The following is a 12,428-nucleotide window of genomic DNA, read 5'->3' as shown; positions in this document are numbered from 1 at the left end:
TGTTGTCGATGTCGAACCGTTCCTAGTTAGCCAAAACACCCTAGGAAACGGAAAAACCGCAAACTCAAAATCTCCAAAGGAAAAAGTCAAATGGTGGTAGCAGAAAATGGTGGTGGTGTTGCACTAGGCAATTCAGAAGTGGAATGATGGGCTATACATGTGTCGGAGTTGAAGTTACTGTCCCTAAATAGCCGAACTCCTTAGGAGACACAAGCCACAACTCAAACAAGCTCAAACAAAATAGGGTTAAGTTGGGGGTGGCGGAAGTGTATGGTGGGCAAGGTTATGTGGAAGTGGTGGTGGTGGTTGATGAAGAAGAAACCGTCCTAAGTAGCCAAAACACCTTAGGCGACTCTAATCGCTACTCAAGTAACCACTAATGCTACGGGGATGAAAATGGGTTAGGTTGCGGAAGGATATGGTGGTTATGTGGATGATATGGTGGAGGGCCTAGGCAAACTTGCCAAATTTCGGAAAATTTTATGGAGCCAAATGGTGTTGACACCTATCTAGATGGATGGGGGGTGTCAATAGCTTCTGAACGAGCTAAAGAACACAAAAATCGGACTCTGGATGTGAAAGTTATGGTCAAAACAGTGAAACTCGGAAGGCTGAAGCGGGGTGGGGCGGTAGTACCGCTTGAGAGGGCGGCAGTACCGCTTGTGGTGCTCAGCGGTAGTACAGCTTGGAAGGGCGCTAGTACTGCTCGTGTCGGGAAAATTTGCAGATCGGGCTCCGGGCGAATTTGTGGCGGAAATGGATGATTTCGGGGCCAAATTGGATGGATTACGTGGATGGAAAGAGGTGAAACTTGGGGAGATGCTAGATCCACTTGAAAAAGCAAATCCATGGATCAAAATCAACAAAACATCATCAAACCAACAAATCACAAAAAAAATGGGGGCTATTTTTGGTGGGGATTTTCGGATTTAGGACAAAATCAAGCAAAAGAAGGCTAAAGAACGGTAGGAGGGACTCCAAATACATGATAAATGTGGCTCATGATACCATGCATATGTTGGTCATATCATGCATATGTTGCCTTGCAGTGCCTACTTTTGACATCATATATGTCATCTGCTTAGTTTAGACATGTTCTGTAATGCCACACGTTTAGTTTCTATATCATATATGATAACTATGCAGTGTCATCTCTTTTAGCCAGCCATAATATATGTGAAATATGCAGTGCCATCCTGTTTAACCTGGCATCATATAGTGGAATGATATCTTGCCAATCCTTTTCTTCATTACATTAACATTTGTCGACAATGTTTGTGCATTAAACTACTCTTCCTGTGAATCAGCCATTTGAGTGGGTGATGGAAAAATCTAGAGTAAAAACAAGGTCTTCTGAGCAGACAGTGCTATCTGTCAAAGCAGATCTTTTGCTGGGTCCTGATAGCTCCTCAGAGATGGATTCAGAGACAGATGGCCAGTCCTATTCCCACACCGAGGTGTCTGCTCTAACTTGGCATGGTCATACTACTCATATCATGCATAGGTGTCTTGCATTGCATAGTTTAGACATCATATACACAATATTCAATACCATGTTCTTAGTTCAGACATCATATATGCGAATGCACTCTGCTTAGTATATAAATCATATATGTTAATTATATCATGCGATCCCGGGTTACTTAGATAACATGTATGTGAATTATGTCATGTGAACCTGTTTACTAAAGACATCATATAATTATCTCATGCCATCTTGTTTAGTTAGTCATCATATCTTTGAATTATGTCATGCTATGCTATTTAGTTCAGATAGACATCATATGTGTGAAATTATGTCATGCTATCCTTTTTAGTTAAACAATGTACATCTGAACTATTTCATGCCCTCTTTTTTCCACACTATTTATTGCATCTGTCTCTCATACAAGGTCTGTAATTCAACTATGTTTCCCGTTTATCAGCCATTTCAATTGGAGCGGGTGATGGCAGTATCTAGCAGAGTAAAAACACGGTCTTCAAATAAAACAGTGCTACCTATTGGTGGAGATAGCACACCGGTTGTATATGCACGAGAACCAGCCCTACCACACATACCCAGACTCTCGCAGATTGTACCCCTATTGCGATGGACAGAGAACCAGCTTCACCCAATCTAACACCAACCCCAGCAGATAGTAACCCAGTTCCTCTAGACAGTGCACCATCTCCGCCACAAAGCTGCCAAACAAGAGAAGTTAGTAAGGCAGCTCCAGTGCCCAAAGCGCCAGTACTACCACGACAAACCCCAACTCCACCAGTTAGTACACCTATTCCTATGGAGGAAGCACAACCAGCCATTTGTAGTTTAGCATCTATCACATTTGATGTTGTTAAATCCTATGTGCGTATCTTCCCATCATGGAAATATTATACGGAAGATTAAGGAAAATGCTAGTTGTAGGTGTTCGTCCAGGTGTTATGTGTAAGTAATGTTATTCATGGCACCCCGATCCACTTAGAGCAGGGGGCCTTCGCACATCAGCACAGGATAACACCGGACGCACGAAAGGTCCATGATACAGCATTCCAGGTACAAGAATATTCATCAAATACATCTGTACAAGATTACATCATTGATGAATACAATTATCTAGCATAGCCCTACGGCTATTTACATGGTAGCGGAAGTCTATATAAATGGCGGCGGAAGTCTTGGTTTGGCAGCGTCTCACTCTGGCTAGACTCCATAATTCACAGGACTGGCAAGATTACGACCTAGCATGACGGAACAAGCGAATATCTGGGCACAACTTACAAAACTGGCATGACACGCCAAGTCAGTACATTGAATGTACTTGCAAGACAACCAAATACATAGCATCCAAACGAACAGATGACAAAGCAAGAACCAAGCATATACAACAGTCTACTACAACACAACTTCTAAGCATGGCATGATATTAACTAGAATCATAAATCAAACTAAGCATGAACAACATTATAGCATCTACTAGCATGGCATATCAAACTTACTTCTACAATGCAACAGCAAAGCATATCAAAACATGGCATGGCATCATGAAACTATGCTGATAATAAACTACCGGTTACCTCCCGTGAAGACATAAGGCATTAACCTCATGCATCAATCACTTACTCTTCCGCGGCTCCTCGGAGCAAACTCATGACTTATCGGGACCTCGTCTCGATGATCATATCAACACATCATCGTGACTTCTCACGATTACCTCATAGTTCAAGTCACCACATTATTTACCACATTAGTTATTTGTAGGTTTATCCTCCATTTCGACAAAGACCTGATGGTGTGACCTACTACGAACTGTGCCCATGACCGAGGACGCAGCTATCGATAGATTTAAACACACACTTTGCAGAGGTTAGCACACTGTACCCACCCACGGAACCCATGGCCTCGCACTCCCATTCGGGTGGACCAACGGCATTTCGACAAAATTGATCTACTGCCATGACACTCTCCTGGCCGCTCCGACCAACTCCCTCTCAGGGCTAAGTCATGGGTGGCCCCATGCCTACCAAAGGCATCTTCGGCCACCGTCGTGGCAAAAACGGTCGCAAATGGGGACATGTGGACATAACCAAACTCGGGCTCACAAGTCTTATGTCCGCCTACCTGATCAGGGTAGCGCGCGCCCATAACCTTCCCTAGTTGGAGGTGCCAGCGAGAGGCATGACAATAGACCCAACTAGGGCCTCCCATAAGGCAAATGTGGCTACACTGGAGAAAGCTCGATTTGGTGGCACCATGACTCGATCCCATCGATGACGGAGGAGGTTTATTATTAAGTCACGTTATTAACTTCTCCACCATCATCAACATTATGGGCATATTTAACAAGGATGCAACAATGAACATGCAACTAACAAATGCATTAACAAATATCAAGCTTCTCAAGTGAACCATTATAGCATAAGAAACATGATAATACCGAATACTAGCTTATTGATTGTGTAACAAAATCATCATAGCATCAATACTACTGGCATGAAGCTAACCAAAACACATGTATGATATTATCAACAACAATTTCACTAGCATTTCAAATACTATCACGAAAGGTATGCATGAAGTGACAAACAGTACTAGCATATAGCACAACTGAAATAACGTCATATGAAACCGACAAAAACTACTGCAACTAAGCACACACACACAAGGTACCAGCAAAGTCAATGTGCAAGTTCGAGGCTCATGATAAGAGGTTGGCTTGCCTGGGGGTCGAGGAATACTCCGAAAATGAGTGAGGTCACTTCTCGAAAAAAATTGCCGGAGAGGGGTTCGCTCTCAGAGGGGCAGAATTAGGGCAAGGCCAAAGTGGGCATTTTTAGAATGTGCAAACATAAAGAAAATAGTCCCATCGAAATGAGTTCGATGAACAGAGAACGTGAGCGTTGGAAACACCTTAATCGGAGTTACGGTTGCAAAGTTGTGGCCGTTCACTTTTTAGGCAGAAAACTGGCTTAAACAGTGAATGTTCACAAATTAGCCTTTTCGGCGGGCGGGGCTGTAAACAGAAAGCGCACTTGAGAAAATACGTTTCTAGAGAATAGAAAGCGTATTTGAAGGCAATATGTTTTCAGTTATAGAAAACACACTACTGAGAATATGTCTCCGAAGAAATGAAAATGCACTACGGGGGCGGGGGGTACGTTTCCACTTACGCTCACTGGGCAGCTTCGGTCTATTACAGATAGGGTCATGTGGGGGTGGGGCCCGCTCACTTATCCACACTGGCAGGACCAGGTTAACGCCCCTGGGTCACTGCCAGGTGGGGCCCGCGGTGGCTTCTCTCTCCTCTCGCCTGGTCTTCTTCTTGCTACCGACCGGAGGCAGAGGAGGCCGCCGCTGCCGGCGCAGCCGACGGCTGGCAGCACAGGAGGCCTGAGCGGTGCGAGCAGGAGCTCCGCCACTCCATGCCGCGCCCATGGGTGGTCTCGGAGGGGCTTGGGGTGGACTATAGCGCCGGGGCCATGGAGGTCGGCAGCGCCCGAGAGCTTCAAAGGGGAGGCACGCTGGAGCGGCCCTTCCGCCGGAGTTGGGAGGGGCTCATGGAGATCTACGGCTTCAGGGACTGCTGTGGGCTCTGAAGAAACGGAGGGGGAGGGCCAGGTGGCTAGAATGGCCAAGGGGGGTCGGCGGCGGCCATTAGGCCATGGAGCAAACAGAGGAGCTCCAAGGCGAGGGGAAAGGCTACGGGAGGCTCGGGCAGGAGTGAAGGACTGCGAGCAAGCTCGAGGGCTACTTATAGCCGCGGGGGAGAGCTCGAGAAGGGGGCAAGGTGGCACTCGGCAACGTGCACACGCGGACAAGGCTCACGAAAAGCTACGGGAAGGCGACGAGGGGGACGCGGACGAGCGCCAAGAGGTCATGGAGTCGAGATGCACTCGGAGCCGAAAGGAAGAAGAGGATAGGAGCAAGGAAGACGATGGTGCTAACGGACACGCACTATTCGGTCATTGGCATGGTTCGTCAGACAAGAAAACGGAGGGGAAAGGGGTCTAGGCGCACGGCGACGACGAAGCTGAGCTGGGTGACAAGCTGGGACGAGCCAGGGCTGGTCAGAGTAGCTCTACTATGGCCAACAGTGCGCAGACCACTGATTTGGCCGACTTAACTCATGATCACCACAGGCATTGCACGCTCTGGCCTCCTACCTAGCGCCAAACCTTGTCAGCAGAGGAGTCATTCCAAGGCTCCTTAAGAATGAGGTGATGGCACAGACAGAAGTGTAGGGAGCAGAGGGAAAAAGGCTCGACAAGTTTGTTGTTCCAAACTTGGCCACATCTTTGGTGATCAACACAATGAGCTTAAGGACTAAACTTGATGTTTGGGATGCTTAGGGAAGCAAAGACTATTGTCCTGGAAAGTTGGAAGGGATTTGGGCAAGCATTTAACATAGCTACAGTGCAACTGTAAAATATGGCCCAGAAAACAAATGAGGAAGAAGCACTGACTAGGACTGTTGGATAAGGCTACCACTTGGCAAATCTCCATGATTTGGTCATATGTAGATGTTGCAAAAAGATCATACCAAATGGACTTGCCAAATTGGTACTTGCTTCACATGCATCACATCTGACCAGAAACTTGGGAAAAATCTAGGAAAATATTGGCTTCATGAAATGAGCCAAACTCTTGTGTAGGTGGGTTATATGGATAGGATAAGGCTTAAAAATATTTTCAGCCATAATGGAGCAAGATAAAACATACTTGCTTCACAAACTAAAAATTTGGACAGAAAACAAGAATTGCTCCTATGCTCACATAGATCAATGAAATTAGCTGAATTTGGGTGGAGGCTAATGATTTGGAATACTTGAGAGGATGGCAAAGTTTGATCCTATTTAGAAACTCTATAAAGGTACTTCCTTCACAAAGTTGAAATCTGGTCAAAAAAATTGAAAAATTGCACAAGGAGCTCGGATGAAGGGATTGAGCTCATCTTTGGTATCCATGGGTGATTTATCAATGTTAATCACCCTGCCAAATTGCAGATCAATTGGAATTAGGATAGAGCACTTCCTTTGCAAACTTTTAGAGAAGGTAGAAACTTGCATTGGATCATGTGCCCAATTTTTGATCTGTGAAACGAGCGGTCTCGAAGCAACGCAGCTGGGTGCGGTAGCTCGAGGTGCAGAAGAAGATGGTGCATGGGGTGGTCCTCCGCCACGCTTGATTCTCCGTTGTTTCGCGCCGACGGAGTAATTGCATGCTGCGGTGGAGCGGTGGTGGGGACTTGCCGGCGCCACGGAAGGCAGAAATGGTGATGGATGATGGGGTTTGGATGTGGGTGAGGTGGCTGCGCCAGCTGAGGAATCCCACTAGGGCACAGGAAAAATTTCATGGAGCAAGTGTCGAGGTAGAATCGGAGTTGAAATCTGTATCGGGAGTTGTACTGGATCGAGTGAAATAAAGCTGGCAGCATTTCTCCAGAAATGCAATTGGATCAACAAAAAAGAATTAGGGATGAGGAATGGCCAGATGAAAAGGCCTCTTCGAGGTTCTGGGTTTGAAAATCTGGCACACGGGGTGTGCATAGATAGATATATGGATGTGACTTTGCATTTCACGAGTATTGCGCAAATGTACTCGTGGGTAAACGAGGGTTGCGTGTAGGATGCAGTGCAGTCTAAGCTAGCAAGCAGACAGATGCAACATATATGGAACAGAAAAGCACACCATACAAATCAAACTAAGATGTTTTAATGCTAGTGGGTATATGTACTCCTGGTATACATATACCTACACCAGCGCGCATTTTAATAAAGACTCAGGACGAGTCAATGTTGTTTTTAGTGTATGTGCTCTACTGATTAAAATCTTGTTAACAACACAGTGCCAACCCTGTCAAACATTTTTGCTTGACAGAGAGACAAACAAAAACAAAGACAAAAACAAAAGCAAGCAAGCATACATAAACCACAGCATACGGGTTACAACAGTACCAACATACAACAAGCACGAACGCGCTACGCGCTAAACAAAACTACTCACTCTGGGATACATGGTTCTATCCTCATATCGAGGATGAACCAACAGACCGACCTACTTGCAGAAACCACTGACTGCATGACTGAGGTCATGCAGAAGACTAGCCTTGCTGTGGCTCTCCTAGAGGAGGAAGACTGAGCTAATCTCCATCTTCATCGTCCGACACTACTATGGGTTGAGGCTCTACTGCTGGAGGTGTGGCTAAAACTGATCCAAGCAAATGCTGCTGGTGGAGCCTTGTCGAGGGTGATGATGTTTGGCTTGGGCCACAACAAAAGCTAAGAGGGTAGCACTGGTTTGGATGGCATTGGGCAAACGACTTGAGATGCGAATTTATGAGCCTCACGATAAGATTCCCTAATAACTCGCACCGCATCATTGTCGAGGGTTCTAAACTCGGCCAACATCTTTGAGATCATCATCCCCTAGGCAGTGATATATTGCACCAGCTGAGCGATTGCGGGGTCATCTCCTTCCTATAGTTGGAGAAGGCTAAATTCCTGCTTCTGCCACAATGGGAAAAAAGCAGAACTCCCGCCTTTGTGCCACCTGCGAAAACTTGGTTCGGAGGTATAGGATAGCTTCCACAGCAGCGGCCTGAATGGCTAAATCAGTGGTAGGCATGGCTCTATCCTGAAAAACCAAAGGCTGTCCATCTACTGCGGGACTTGGGCTGATGTGCACTCTTGCATCAAAGCGGTGAAGGTGAGGGATGGGTGTCGATTGGAACACCAGGTAATCAGGGCTAGCATTACAGCTAAAGGCTTTGGTGAGCATCTCAGTAAGAAGAGGTGGAAAGCCAGTACGGTTGACAACACAGGTGCGGGTGTAAGACTTGGGAGCTTTCAAGGTGCTAGTCATGGTTGGAGTGTTACAAGCTAGGCTCCTCTGCATGGGACATGGCTGACTGAGGGGGTGAGTGATACGGCTAGCGGAAAGGGGATTTTATAGGCAGCTATGCGGGACATGCCCGCATGGTGTGTCCCATTTCCCTTAATGGTGAAGGGTGAGCAGTGCGGCCGACCAGAAAGGATATGGTTTGCTATTCATTCCACGAATAACTAGGCGGGGACAGCGGGGTGAGGACGTGTCGGTCTGGGCTGTGCCACCTGTTGATTAACAGTGGCCATGCCGGATGCCGTGGATGGGTCAAATCCCTTAGGGTAATTACGGGTTGCTGGTAGAGGTGATCTAATGATAGGATAACCTATGCCAACCTGGCTGCTCTGATACGATCTCCTGTGGCACCCCGATCCGCTTGGAGCAGGGGACCTTCGCACGTCAGCCCAGGATAACACCTGACGCACGACAGGTCCATGATACAACATACCAGGTACAAGACTATTCATCAAATACATGTGTAAAAGATTACATCATTGATGAATACAATTATATGGCATAGCCCTACGACTATTTACATGGCAGCGGAAGTCTATATAAATGGCGGTGGAAGTCTTGGTTTGGCAGCATCTCACTCTGGCTGGACTCCATAACTCACAGGACTGGCAAGATTACGACCTAGCATGATGGAACAAGCGAATAATCTGGGCACAACCTACAAAACTGGCATGAGACGCCAGGTCAGTACATTGAATGTACTTGCAAGACAACCAAATACATAACATCCAAACGAATAGATGACAAAGCAAGAACCAAGCATATACAACAGTCTACTACAACACAACTTCTAAGCATGGCATGATATTCACTAGAATCATATCAAACTAAGCATGAACAACATTATAGCATGTACTAGCATGGTATATCAAACTTACTTCTACAATGCAACAGCAAAGCATATCAAAACATGGCATGGCATCATGAAACTATGTTGAAAGTAAACTACTTGTTACCTCCCGTGAAGACATAAAGCATTAACCTCATGCATCAATCACTTACTCTGCCACGGCTCCTTGGAGCAAAATCATGACTTATCGAGACCTCTCTCGATGATCATATCAACACATCGTCATGACTTCTCACGATTACCTCATAGTTCAAGTCACCACATTATTTATCACATCTTAGTTATCACATTGGTTATTAGTAGGTTTATCCTCCATTTTGACCAAGAGTTGATGGTCTGACCTACTACGAACTAAGCCCATGGCCGAGGATGTGGCTATCGATAGATTTAAACACACACTCTGCCGAGGTTAGCACACCATACCCACACCACGGAACCCATGGCCTCGCACTCCCATTTGGGTGGACCAACGGCATTCTGACAAAATCGATCTACTGCCATGACACTCTCCCGGCCAATCCGACCAACTCCATCTCAGGGCTAAGTCATGGGTGGCCCCATGCCTACCAAAGGCATCTTCGTCCATCGTCGTGGCAAAAACGGTCCCAAACGGGGACATGTGCACATAACCAAACTCTGGCTCACAAGGCTTATGTCTGCCTACCTGATCAGCGTAGTGCACGCCCATAACCTTGCCTAGTTGAAGGTGTAGGACCTTGAGAAAAGGTGTCCATAGGGGGGTGATTAGACACTAAGTACCAAAGTTGCAGTTTTTAAGTTTTCTTAAGTTTAAGTGGAGATTAGTCACAAGTTTAACATTCACAATACATATCAAGCAAGCATGCAAAGAGTGTATGAGCAGCGGAAAGTAAAGCATGCAATTTGCAAGAATGTAAAGGGAAGGGTTAGGAGGATTCAAACGCAATTGGAGACACAGATGTTTTTGGCGTGGTTCCGATAGGTGGTGCTATCGTACATCCACGTTGATGGAGACTTCAACCCACGAAGGGTAACACTTGCGCGAGTCCACGGAGGGCTCCACCCACGAAGGGTCCACGAAGAAGCAACCTTGTCTATCCCACCATGGCCATCGCCCACGAAGGACTTGCCTCACTAGCGGTAGATCTTCACAAAGTAGGCGATCTCCTTGCCCTTACAAACTCCTTGGTTCAACTCCACAATCTTGTTGGAGGCTCCCAAGTGACACCTAGCCAATCTAGGAGACACCACTCTCCAAGAAGTAACAAATGGTGCGTTGATGATGAACTCCTTGCTCTTGTGCTTCAAACGATAGTCTCCCCAACACTCAACTCTCGCTCATAGGTTTTGGATCTGGTGGAAAGAAGATTTGAGTGGAAAGCAACTTGGGGAAGGCTAGAGATCAAGATTCATATGGTAGGAATGGAATATCTTGGCCTCAACACATGAGTAGGTAGTTCTCTCTTAGAAAATGTATGCTGGAAGTGTAGGTTCAGTCTGATGGCTCTCTCCACGAATGAAGAGCAGGTGGAGGGGTATATATAGCCTCCACACAAAATCTAACCCTTACACACAATCTACCAAACTCGGTGGGACCGAATCGTTAAACTCGGTCAGACCGATTTAGCAAATAATGTGACCGTTAGGATTTTCAGTGGGACCAAAATGCAACTTGGTGAGACCGATATGGTTAGGGTTAGGGCATAACGTAATCTCGGTAAGACCGATTACACAAACTCGGTGAGACCGATTTTGGTAATAAGCTTTCCAGAGAGTTGGTCAGGCAAAACTCGGTTTGACCGATTACACAAACTCGGTGAGACCGATTTTGGTAATAAGTTATCCAGAGAGTTTGCATTGTAATCTCGGTAGTACCAATTGCTCAAACTCGGTGAGACCGATTTTGGTAATGGACATACACAGAGAGATTACAATCCCATCTCGGTGAGACCGAGATCCCTATCGATGAGACCTATTTGCTTAGGGTTTGTGGCAGTGGCTATGACTTTTGGAATCGGTGGCGCCGGATAGGAAGAATCGGTGTGACCGATTTCGGCTTTGGGCTTAGGTTATTTGTGGATGTGAGTAAGTAGTTGAGGGTTTTGGAGCATATCACTAAGCACGTGAAGCAAGAGGCTCATTAAGCAACACCTCATCCCTCCTTGATAGTATTGGCTTTCCCTATAGACTTAATGTGGTCTTGCACTACTAAAATATGAAATGAAGAGTCTTGAGCTTGAAGCTTGAGCCAATCCTTTGTCCTTAGCATCTTGAAGGAGTTCCCACATCCTTTAGTCCATGCCACTCCATTGTTGAACTTATCTGAAACATACTAGATAAAAGTGTTCGTCCAACAAGAGATATGTTGACATTAATTACCAAAACCACCTAGGGAGCACTTGTGCTTTCAATCTCCCCCTTTTTGGTAATTGATGGCAACATACATCAAAGCTTTAGATAAAGATGTAAAGAGTAGAAAGTAAAGCTTTGGAAAGACATGTAACAACCATAGGCTCCCCCTACATGTATGCAATCATGTGAATATGGAATATAGAGGCATGTGAGAGCATAACCATGATAGGGCAGGCAATGTGTTACATGTATCTTGGTCATATGCATCAGAGCAAAGAATTTTAAGGAAAATACCTTCATGCTCGTGAGTCCTTCTTGCAAACAATATGTACATCAGTAAGAATTCCACATACACATGATTGTGATGCATATACTTACCTTGTAGTCTTGAGTTGGCTTAGGATGGAATGAACCTACGCAAATAAGGTTAGATAACACAGATGCACCTACCAGCCAGAGCAAACAAAAGAAACCACAAGAATACCAAGATTGGGATGACATGTAGAGAGTGAGTACTAAGTACCATATTGGATTAGACATGTCCCCAAGAGTAAAGATATGCAATGATTTAAATGGTCTCTTTCCCTTAGATGTCTTGCTCCCCCTGAATCTAACATGGGATACTGGGAGAAGATAGGGAATAGAAAATCAGAGCTGAAAAATCAGAGCTGAAAGATATGAATGATGAACAGAGCTAATGTATGCTAATGCAAATAAGCACAACAGATCATATGAACATGTCTCTCCCCTCAAGAAGACATGTGGCATCTCTCCTCTTGAATACCAAGCATCTGGGATCCTTGAGAAATACTTTCTACTTAAGTATTCTCTCCCCCTGGAGATCTCTCTCTCCCTTTTTGAGGATCTTTCTCC

This window comes from Triticum dicoccoides, chromosome 1B (genome assembly GCF_002162155.2).
Source record: "Triticum dicoccoides isolate Atlit2015 ecotype Zavitan chromosome 1B, WEW_v2.0, whole genome shotgun sequence".
Lineage (NCBI taxonomy): Eukaryota > Viridiplantae > Streptophyta > Magnoliopsida > Poales > Poaceae > Triticum > Triticum dicoccoides.
Note: the sequence above shows the minus strand (reverse complement) of the source record.